Genomic DNA, 11,140 nt, shown 5'->3' on the forward strand with positions numbered 1-11,140 from the left:
CTTCAAGGTTCACAAAGTGTTTTCAGAAACACCTTCTCATTTGATCCCCAAAGCAAGTAAGACTGGTCATGTTAACCTGATAGCAAATGTGGATAATTCGTCTCAAAGATAGTAGTTGGTCTGGCTAAGGAGGCAGCTAGAAAGTAACGGAGGTGGGTCTCTGGAACCCACATCTTCTGGCTAGAGGGCTATACTTGTCTCATTCTCTGCAGCAATGGACAGGACTGAGCCCCACTGTCTAAAGCCTGTCTCTGTGGTTGCATGAGTACCCCTTCCCTGCCAGCTTCCAAGGGAAGCCTAAACTCAATCTCCACGGTGCCTGAACTTTTGCTACATATGTAACCAGAACCAATTTGGAGCAGCTGGAAATCGGTTCTCCTCACTCCTGCTTTGCTGCCTTAATACGCATTAACTAAAATCTCTCAGAGCTTGAGAACTGGAGGTTCCTTCCTTCCTCTGGTCTCCCAAGTGTCAGAGAATTAATGCAATTGAAGGCAAGTTTTTGTAAACATAAAACTTAATGATTCTCAGCACAAATGAACTACCAGGAATTTTTCAGAATCAAAAATTCTAGGGGTACCTGGGTGGCTCAGTCGGTTAAGCATCCAACTCTTGCTTTCCACTCAGGTCATGATCTCACCGGGTTTGTGAGTTCCAGCCATGTGTCTGGCCCTGTGCTGACAGCGAGGTGCACCTGCTTGGGATTCTCTCTCCCTCTCTCTCTGCCTCTCATTCGCCCGTGTGTGTGTGTGTGTGTGTGTGTGTATGTGTGTCTCTCTCTCTCTGCCCCTCACTCACCCATGTGTGTATGTGTGTGTCTTTCAAAATAAATAAATAAACTTTTTTAAAAACTCCATAGGGGGAATTGGAAAGTAAATCCCAAACTTTAAAAAGTAAGGAGAGCATCAGATTTTGAAGATCGAATTTGTGTGGCTGGTTTGAAAACGAGCTATGCTTTAATAGGTGAATGAGTCACACTGTGACCCAGAGAAACCAGTGGGGGAGAAGCACAGAAGGGTGTAACAAGTGATTCCAAAGTGCCAGCTACGGCTGAGGCCACCCCCAGAAAAGTCCCCGATTCAATACAGTTGTTTGCTACAAGATCGATCCGGGTGCCTGTAAGCAGAACATCCCCAAGAAGCAGTTGCTGCCTTTCTAGATATAATATGTGTGGGCTTTTCTTTCCCATGTGTGGCCGCCGGTGTTCTGCATTCAGTTTTGTGGTAGACTAAAATGAGCACGTATTACCAGAGGGGCTTCTTTAGAGGAGACGCTGGCGTCCATTCAGGTTGCCTGGAGCTCCGGACACAGCACCTGCCGTGAGCGGCATTCCACACCAGTGCAGGGCACTGGCCCACAAAGCAGCTCCCAGTTGGGACTGGCTTAGTCAGTCATTCATCGGGCATTACTGCACTGCCTCCTCTGTGTCAGGCACTGTTCCAGGCACCAGGGTTTCTGCAAGGAAAAAGATAGGCGAGGTCACGCCACATAGTCCCTTCCTTTGATGAGAAGACAATAAAAAATTAAATAAATAAATAAATAAATAAATAAGTAAAGGAGAGATTGTCAGCTCACGGTAGATACTGAGAGGATAGCTAAAATAGGATGCAGTGCCCAAAGGAGACCAAAGTGGGGCTAGGGTCTAATTCAGAATGGATAATCAGGGAAGGCGTCACTTAAGAGGTGACCCCCGAAGCCCTGAAGGCCAGTCAAATAAAAAGCCCGACCCGATTTCGTGGGCCTAGTCAGGGAAGACAGAAGATTTTACTCTGGCCGGCCTGGGCAAGGTCTATAAATGGCTGATCACGGCGCCCAGGGCCACAAATAGGGCAAGGGCCAGGCTGCCCCCACTTTGCACCCCGAGGCAGCCTTTGTCTTTGCTTGTCTTCCCTTCGTCCTTGCCTCCCACCACCCCCCTCCCTCCTTTTCCTACCTCCAGGCACAGCCTCGGACCCCAGCACACCTGCTTGCCCTACCAGGGGTCCACTGACACCTGCCCGGTTCCCAGGACACTGTTAATACCTGCTAATATCTGGTTTGATGAGTGACAAGAGACCCAGGAAAGGCCGTGACTGAGTCACTTCTCCCAGTGGGATCCCTTTGTAAAGGACTGGGAAGTCTTCTCTGTAACTCTGTGAATAAGTCGCACAAAGCTACGCATTCCTTAACAGGTTCCCCAGTGCACCCACGGCACCCACTCACAGAACTAGGCTGGGAGGGGAACACACTGCCATTGTCAGAGTGGCTGTGTTAGGGAAGGAGAATGTGGGTGGGTTTTTTTTTTTCCTTTCCCCGTTTTCCAAACACTCTGTAAAGTGGTTATGCCACTTTGATAGCTGAAACGTTCATATTTTTAGACAACAGCTTAGAGAAAATATTTTTCTTTTCTGAATGCCGGCTATCCTAGTAATTGGAACAGTTCAGCTCAGCATTTAGTTATTATCTTCCTGAGTCCTGAGTGTCTTTGTTGGGTCTCTCAGTGCTAGACTGGCTCACAGAGGATATCGGGTGCTTTTCTCTGCATCCCTCTGCTGAGATCAGCCCAGGGCCCACCTGGCAAGTGGTGCTGCTCAGAAAACATTGCTGGGCCCCTTTGGTCATGCAACAGGATTGAGTCAGCCCTGGGGCTTCAGCCTGAGGACCGAGGAGAAGGCTCCCCACCTTCTCAGCCCTGCCTGACCGTTGTCGGGCTCTGTGCTGACAGCTCAGAGCCTGGAGTCTGCTTCGGGTTCTGTGTCTCCTCCTCTCTCTGCCCCTCCCCAGCTCACCCTCTGTCTCTCTCTCTCAAAAATAAGTAAACATTAAAAAAAAAATTTTTTTTTTTTTTAAAGACTACACGTAGAGAGAGAGGTCCTGCCCTCCCAGCATCCTAGCTGAGGCCAGCCTCCCAGCCATCACCACCAAGGCACCACACGTTCGAGGGCGCCATCTTGGATGTTGCAGCTGGTGGAGTCCCAAGAGGCCTGCCACATGGCCAACAGTATGTGGAACAGAAGAGCTGCCCAGCTGAGCCCAGTCACCTCACGCGATGATGGGAGATAGAGAATGTTGTTCTCTTAAGCCTATAAAGCTGGCCCCAAGTAAAATGAACCCAATCTATTGATAAGACAAAGCTGAATTCATTGCTTCTTGTAGTAACAGAGAACACCTACCAAAGCTTTGTCCCTCCAAGGGGGGAGGTAAGGTCAGAATTTATTGAAAACCGGGAGCCTGGTTTCAGGCAGTCTTTCTGTGTGGAGGTGTAATTGGGATTGGGCAAAGGATCACCACGTGACAATCCAAAATTGGTGGAAACAGCAAAGCAAGGATTTCCAGCCAAGCAACTCAGAGAATCTCAGGGCACAGACCATCTGTCGATATCTCCCATTGAAGAGTTGATGGGACGTTCCTTTGATGAACAGATGAACCGTTTCCCTGGGCAAAAGACTCTTGGAGAAATACAGTCATACGAATGAAGCAGAGGAAAACAAAAGTTCTGCTAACGAAGGCAGAGAAATAGCATGAAGTCAGGTTAAGACAGACAATAAGATGTGGTTTATGTTCTCAGTGTCCAGGCTGGTCAGTGTCAGTTCTCAAGCCACTCAATTTGGGGGTGGTTTTTATACGACAAATAACAATCGAGACAACTCCCCAACCCCTCCTCCTCTGAATGTTTCTGTATTTCTCATCATCAATATTTATGGCACACGCGTCATGTCCGAGGAACAGCCCTAGACACTGGAGATACAAAGGAGAATAAGACAGGGTCCCTGTTTTCTCGGAGCTTAAATAGTAGTCAGGAAGAGATAGAAAAACATTCAACAAAACAGTTAGCAAGGTCATTCCCATACAGATGAAGGGCTCTGAGGAAAATAGAAGGGCAAGGAGATCGAGGGCTGCTTCAGAAAGGAGGTAAAGCGGTTTCAGAAACAGCGGTCAAAAGAAGCTCTCTTGAGAAGGAGGCATCTGAGCTGGATGACGTGTGAAGGGTCAAAGGATCCAACAGGTCAAGGGCTCGGGAGAGAACGTTACAGGCAGGGGCACGGTCAGGACCAGGTCCTCGAGGCAGGGAAGAGACTGGCGTGTTGGGAGACCAGAAAGGCCGGCGTGCCCGAAGCGTGCAGAGCAAAGGGAGTGTGCCCCACATTGAGGCCAGAAAGGCTGGCAGAGGTCAGATCGCATAGGGCCTTGACGATCACAGTGAGGAATCTGGATCTGAATCGAAGCGTAACGGGAAACCACTGGAGGGGCACTGCCCGAGAAATATCGAACACCAGCCACGTGGGCAATTTTAAATTTTCTAGTAGCCACATTGTTTTTTTAAATTATGTATTCAGAGAGAGAGAGAGAGTGAGAGCAAGCGGGAGGAGGGGCTGAAAGAGGGACAGAGAGAATCCCGAGCAGGCTCCCCACTGTCAGCACTGAGTCTGATGCAGGGCTCAAACTCAAGTGAGATCATGATCTGAGTCAAAATCAAGAGAGGGACGCTTAATCGACTGAGCCACCCAGGCGCTCCCAGTGGCCACATTACTTAAAAAAAAAAAAAAAAATGGGGAGCCTGGGTGGCTCAGTCAGTGAAACATCTGACTTCAGCTCAGGTCATGATCTCACAGTTTGTGAGTTCGAGCCCGCGTCGGGCTCTGTGCTGACAGCTCAGAGCCTGGAGCCTACTTTGGATTCTGTCTCCTTCTCTCTCTGACCCTCCCCACTTGTGCTCTCTCTGTCTCTCAAAAATAAATAAATGAAAAAAAAAATTTTTTTAAGTGGAATTAATTTTAATATTTTATTTAACCCTATAATATACCCCAAATATTATTCCAACATGTAATCCACATGCAAAATTATTAATGGGATATTTTATGTTCTCTTTTGGTACTTAGTCTTTGAAATAGGTATACGTGTTATACTGAGAGCACATCTCAATTCAGACTAACCGCATTTCAAGTGCTCAGTAGACACGGGGGGCCAGTGGCTACCATTCTGGCCAGAGTAGCACTTGAGGATCTAATAGTTCTCCCAGATATCCAGGCTCAGAACTGTCTTTTATTTCTCCCTTCCTGTCACACCTGCCTGCCATCACCATCCACCAAGAGCTCAGATAATTCTATCGAAATCCCGCCATAGCTATCCCGTCATCTTTACCCCAGCTAGAGAGTCTTTCCCCTTTGCACATCAGCCATTGCTACATCCTCTGAACTGGGCTTTACTTCCAACTGAACCCAGCTCCCACCTTCCCCCCTCTCCCCTTCAGAATCTTCCATAGCCTTCACTGCCCATGAAGTTCAAACTCCTTCGGAGGGGCCTACAAGACCCCTCAAAAAGACCCCACCCCTCGTTTTAGCCTGCTTTCCCACCACGCCCTTTATATGACACAATTAAAACCCGGCTTGGTCCACTTCAATGCATTTTGCTACAGTAACTTAGGAAAGTTATGTTATTTTATTTCTCAAATTATCCCTAACCACCGTGGAACAATGACAGTCAAACGTTGAAAGTTTTCAGGATTTGGTTCCATCTGTTATTTTCCTTTAATAGTAATTTTCCTCTCTGTACGACATTTTGTATTTTTTTTTTTTCTGATTTGAGGGTTTTTATTTTGTAAAGGTTTCTTTCTTTCTTTTTTTTTTTTTCTTTCAAAGGTAATTTCAGTGACCTGCCACATTTGGATATGAGTTGCCTGTGTGTTACTTAATTTCTTGTTCATTCTTGTCCCACAAGCCAACCCTTAGCAAAACTGCAAATGTGGCAAATGTGGCTAATCAGGCATCACATGATGTGTGTGTGCGTGTGTGTGTGTGTGTGTGTGTGTAAATCTTTAGGCTAAAGTATACTTAATTGTATTTTGAACAACCTATGACATCAGTTGAAGTTACAAAAAACACTATGGGCTATAACAAGTCCAGGCTGGGAATCTCTAAACTCCTCCTTGACTTTGGTTATGACCTTATAAGAGCATCTTAGCTGCCATCTTTGAAGTGTGGTTGAAAGCCATTCCTCGTGTTTTTCTTTCTGCCTTTGATTGAAACGTTTAAGTAACTGAATATGTATTTTTGCAGACCCCAGTCCAAAAGAGCCATCAAAACAAAATCCACATGATGTCTCCATGCCAGTGCCTGTCACCCAGCTGCTCTTGACTGCGTGTGGATGGGAGATATTAACTCCAGAATTAGACCGGAACTGAGTCATGCATTGTTATTGGAGGAAGCTTGCGCTTGCGTGTCTGGAAATTCATATTAAAAGGCAAGGGGCTCACCAGCCTATTCCAGCTGTCGTCCCCGATGCCTAAGACTTACCTACTAACTTGATCTGGTTTGATTTTAATTGGGTTTGGGAGCCTCCTTCAGTCCTTTGACTATATCTGAGTATAAATGCAGGTCTAATAGCAAACACCTTTGCTTCTCTTACAGGCACATAAAGTCACTTCTCCTTGCCACACCACAGGCTTCAGGGCTTGGCTGAGAAAACCCACAACCAAAGGTCAGAAAGCTCATGGCTCCCCAGGCTGCCTGGAGTTCTGGTCTCCATCCTTTTCTGCCTGCCCCCAACACTCAACTCTGACTGAGCCCCTACTATGTGCTGCCACCGTGGAGAAACACATGAATGAGACACTGGCCTCTCAGTCTCTGGGAGGTTAGGTGTAAGTAAAGAGTTTCTTCTAAGGGGCCCCCTGAGGTGATTCATGCAAAACACGTGCTTCTTTTTTTAAAAGGCTGGGGATTCCAGGCAGGTTGGGAGGTGAGAGCACCTGGTGAAGTAGAGAAGAGGTTACAAGAGGCTCCGGGGCTGAAGATAATTTCAAAAGAGAGGGCAGAGAAAGGCCAGGTCTGACTGGTTCCATGTGCTAATGAGTCATAGCCATCAGTCAATGTCATCCAGGAAAAGCTGCCTCTTCCAATCCCCTGGATGAGGACAGGTGGAGCCAGAAGAACCTGACCCGGAGATGGTCCCTGCTCCAACTCATGATGACCTTGGCAATGTCACTTGCCTTCCTTTAACTGTTTCTTTATCTGTAATTTGGGAGCATCGGACCATATGGTCCTAGGGGTCCTCCAGCTTTGAGACCAGAATCCCCTGAATTGCTATCCCAATACGCCTGCTGCCACATGGGGGTCAGTATGGGCAGACCCTGTGAACTGTGGAATATTTATGTCAGCGTCCTAGTTAGATGGGTATGATTCGTGAGTTGCAAGTGTACTTTATCTGCCCCAGAACACAGAACCCCCCTTCAACTCTCACCCCTCCACCCTGGTTCCCAGGCTCGGCCCACTCTCAATTTCTGCTTCTTCCAGCTCTTTCTACGCCCCTCTCTATCCGGTTCATGTTTTAATCATTCATTCATTCATTCAGCAAATGTGTTTAGCACCTATCATGTACTGGGCACTAGATCGGGCACCAAATCTATGCCAAGCTGTCTATAGCGGAAAAGGAGGGAAGACAGGGAGAGCGTCCGGAACACTGGGCTCTCCTGTGCCATCAGGCTGGTCCCAAGAAGCTGATGTTGGGCTCTTGAGTTCTGGGGAGGGCCCTGTCCACTGTGTCGGGCCCTGCTGAAGCAGCCTCCGTTTTCTGTATTGTCGCCAGTGTCTGGAAGGGAGGATGGGGGCAGTCACCGCACATGGGGTCCCAGCACACTTCAGACCCAGCATTCCAGACTGCTCTCCCCGCACATCACAACCCCTCAGTGCGCAAGAATTCGCTTCCCCTTTCTCTCCAGTTTAAGCTGTTTCAATCCCTTTGGCCTCCTTGCACTCTGCTCTATTTGGGTGTGTTGATGGGCCCACAGAGGAGGCAAGTGACCCCCCAAAAGTGGAAGGGCATGTGTGGTCACGACAAGCAAGTCAGTAGGAGGCCTTGGCCCATCAGCAGAAGACTGAAGTGACAGAAAGAAACTGCGTTGGGGGTGAGAGAAGGCCCAGGGCTTGCCGGAGGGAGGCCCCTGGCACAGCCTGAGGCTTGCTGAGTAATCTGGGTTTCAGGGTTCAGGTTACCTGACAGCAGCTGGCATTTCTCGGCCACCTGCAAGTCACTTTCTTGGAGCCACAGGGAGGCTCTTTATTTGCTTGGAACTGGGAGAGCCTGTTACGGAATCTAACAGAGGCTCAGAGCTGGAGTAGCTACCTCAAGGGAGATTGGGCAAGCTCCCCGGGCCACGGCCAGGGCAGGCAGACCTGGGCCTCTGCTGGGGTGCAGGCCCTCCCACTGTCCCCGGCCTGCCCTGGAGACTGACACTCCTGTGGTGAGAGCTGTCACCTTTCCTTTCTGGCCTTTGGGAGGCCACACCTTACCCTCATTCTTCTCTGTCCCAAGAGCGGTCAAGTCTGGAATTTAGGAGGTGGTGAGGGCAGGAAGGAGGGGAGTCCTGAATAAGGAACCCAGGGCAGCCCAAAGTTGTCACACCTCCGAATGCAAGAAGAAAGAATGCTCCGAGCTGAGGTGGGGAGGTCTGTTTCAAGGCAGAAATGAATTGGGGTGGCAAAGCGGGGTTGACACCTTTACAGAATTGTCAGGGCAAACCGAATCTTTCCTCCCTCTCCACAGCTCAATCAGGACTCAGCCTGAGGGGCACCAGATCTCAGCTTCTCTCCCTCCCCTCCGCCTCCTTCCTCTCTCCACCCCTCCTCCCCCCCCCCCCCCCCCCCCCTCTCCCTCTCCACCTCCCTCTTCTTTTGCTTCAGGGCTTTGCATTATCATTTGCTGAGCTCCCCAGGACTTGGTATTTACTTCAGCCCCAGCTGCAAACCTTCTCTCTCACTCCAGGAATTGCATAAATAAACCACTGAGAACAGAGCCCTCCTCACCACAAACAGCACACGGGCTTCTGCTGGGCTTCTGCTCCGCCTCTGAGGCTTTGGACCAGCTCCTGGGAGGGGCTCCTGCCCGGTGACAGGTACCCACACAGCCTGCCTGTCCCCTACAGGCAACCCTGGGGACCCCCTCGCCTCCCACGTGAATGGGCAGGGCTTGGTGGGGTCAGAGTCACCCCTCCCCCCCCCCTCCTGTCTGAGCTGGGTCCCAGGCAAGGCTTCCCCTGGGGGTGGGGGGGGGGGAGGGACCAACCACACAACTCAGTGACCTTGAGAAAGTTATTTTAGCCTCCACAGACTTCCCTTTCCCTGCTTTAAAATAGATCAGAGATTTATGCTTAATTCACAAAGGAGCCGCATGGAAAAAGACTGATTTGTTCTGAAATGTTCTGGTTTCCTGAGAAGAACCCAGGGTTCCAGCCGGCACAGATACACGTGTACACACACGCATGACGCACAGATCGGTCCACACGCTCCGGCTACATCGGTTCACGGATTGAGCTATAATGCCCCGCGACAGGGATATCATTGCATGCACTGCTGGGGCCCCTGCAACGTTGTGCTTGGAATAAAGTTAATGTTCGATAAATACTGACTACATGAATGCACTTGACAAATGTTCCCTGCATCCCTTCCTTGTGCCAGGCAATGTGCTGAGTGTAGGGACAGCCTTGGCTCTTGAGGGGCTCACAGTCCAAGAGGGAGACACTCACATAAACACAGCCCGTAGCGAGTGTTAATGGGAGACAGGACGGAAGAGAACACAGGGCACAGTGAGGCTCAGGAGAGAGAGAGTTCAGCCCTGCCCTGTGTGGGGAAGGAGGACAGGAGAGTGGAAGTTCTGAGCGTGGAAAAGAGGGGCGCTCATCAGTCAGACAAGACAGAGGTTCCCTCTTCCAACAGAGGGAAACATGTTCAAAAGCACTGAGCCCTGAAATAGCATGGCAGAGTCAGGCCACCAAGAATTATCCCTAGGGCAGGACCACAGGAGGATAGGAGATGAGCAGGGGAGGGGAGAGGCCAGATAAAGAAGGCTGGATCCCATAGGTCATCATGTCCCAATATTTTCCAGTGATTCCTATACTCAACTTAAACATCCATCTTAGACCAATAAAGGTAGTAGTCTTACTTTTTCTCTGCTGATTGAGAAACTATATAAGCACAATGGACTTACAAACCCCCTGCGGTAACTCTAAGACCCCTTCCTCAATGCCTGGTTCCACACCGTGGCCCATATGTTGGAAAGCATTACTTAGGGGGTCCACATTACTTCTCATCCAGATTGGCTCACTCTGGAGAGTGAATGGGGTCACTATGAATAATTGCACCAAAGGCACAAGGAAGAACTAGAACTATTTGGGGCCAACCAGGATGCATGGTCGCATTGGCTAACGATGTTGGGCTGCCGTTGAAGGGTTCTTTAGAGTAAACGGTGTGATCGGAGGTATTCTATTGGAATTGAGTTACTCTCCCACTCTTACTTTTTACAGAACAGTGGGAGGAAGAGGAGAGGCATGGTTCAGATGGTCTTGGAGGCCCTTTCCAGCTTTGGCATTCTATAAATCTGTGTTCGGTAGGCATTTGAACAGTGAGAAGGGTTGGATAAAATGTAACCTCAAGGAAGTTTTGGGGGTGGCCTGCAATTCAACCTAAACCGTGAAGATCATACCAATATCCTGTGTTTTCAGTTGAAACCCAATGAAAGTGCCCAAGAAAAACACTCCCAAGGAAACTCCACTCATTCACCCATCCAGGAAGGGAAAGGCAATGCCCATGAAAACATTCCACTGAAATTAAAGCCTTACTGCCAGGCAGCCTCTCCCACAAGTCCCAACCCTCCCTTCCCCTCTTCCTCCTCCTCCGGCCTCTAGTGCCCGGCAGGTAAGATATGATTGGATCTGTAGCAGGATGTGAGCTTGAAGTGGTTCAGTTGCTGCCATTGGTTCAACTCCAGCGACAATCCCATCTCTCTTAAAAACCCTCTCTCTGAAAACACACACACACACACACACACACACACACACACACAGAGAGAAAAACAAAAAAACTTCACAGGTCCTCATCACCTAGAAAATTAAGCACAGACTCTTCAACCTCGATTTCAAAGCCCTCTACAATCTGAAGACAACCCATTTTTCAGCTGTGTCTCCCATTGTATTCTTTACACGCCCTTTCTCACAACCTAGTTGGAATTCTTGCTCAATGTACTTTATATTATTCTCTCTAGGTGCTACCTCAGGTTCCATCTACTCCCTACTTATCAAATTTCTACCGATAAATTTCATCTCTTCCATGAAGCTTATCCTCCCTCGCTTCCTGTTTTTCAAGTTCTTTATTTTTTTTTTATTTTTTTTTTA

The 11,140-nt window shown here is 48.8% G+C and overlaps 1 long non-coding RNA gene across 1 annotated transcript; it reads left to right on the forward strand.

Annotated features, from left to right (window-relative positions):
• Positions 1-6,225: 6,225 nt before the first annotated feature.
• LOC115524001 lies at positions 6,226-9,372 on the forward strand. Its single transcript, XR_003971905.1, has 4 exons — positions 6,226-6,288; positions 6,387-6,616; positions 8,737-8,866; positions 9,135-9,372. It is a non-coding gene; the product is annotated as an uncharacterized LOC115524001 (long non-coding RNA).
• Positions 9,373-11,140: the final 1,768 nt, after the last annotated feature.

This window comes from Lynx canadensis, chromosome C2 (genome assembly GCF_007474595.2).
Source record: "Lynx canadensis isolate LIC74 chromosome C2, mLynCan4.pri.v2, whole genome shotgun sequence".
Taxonomy (NCBI): Eukaryota; Metazoa; Chordata; class Mammalia; order Carnivora; family Felidae; genus Lynx; species Lynx canadensis.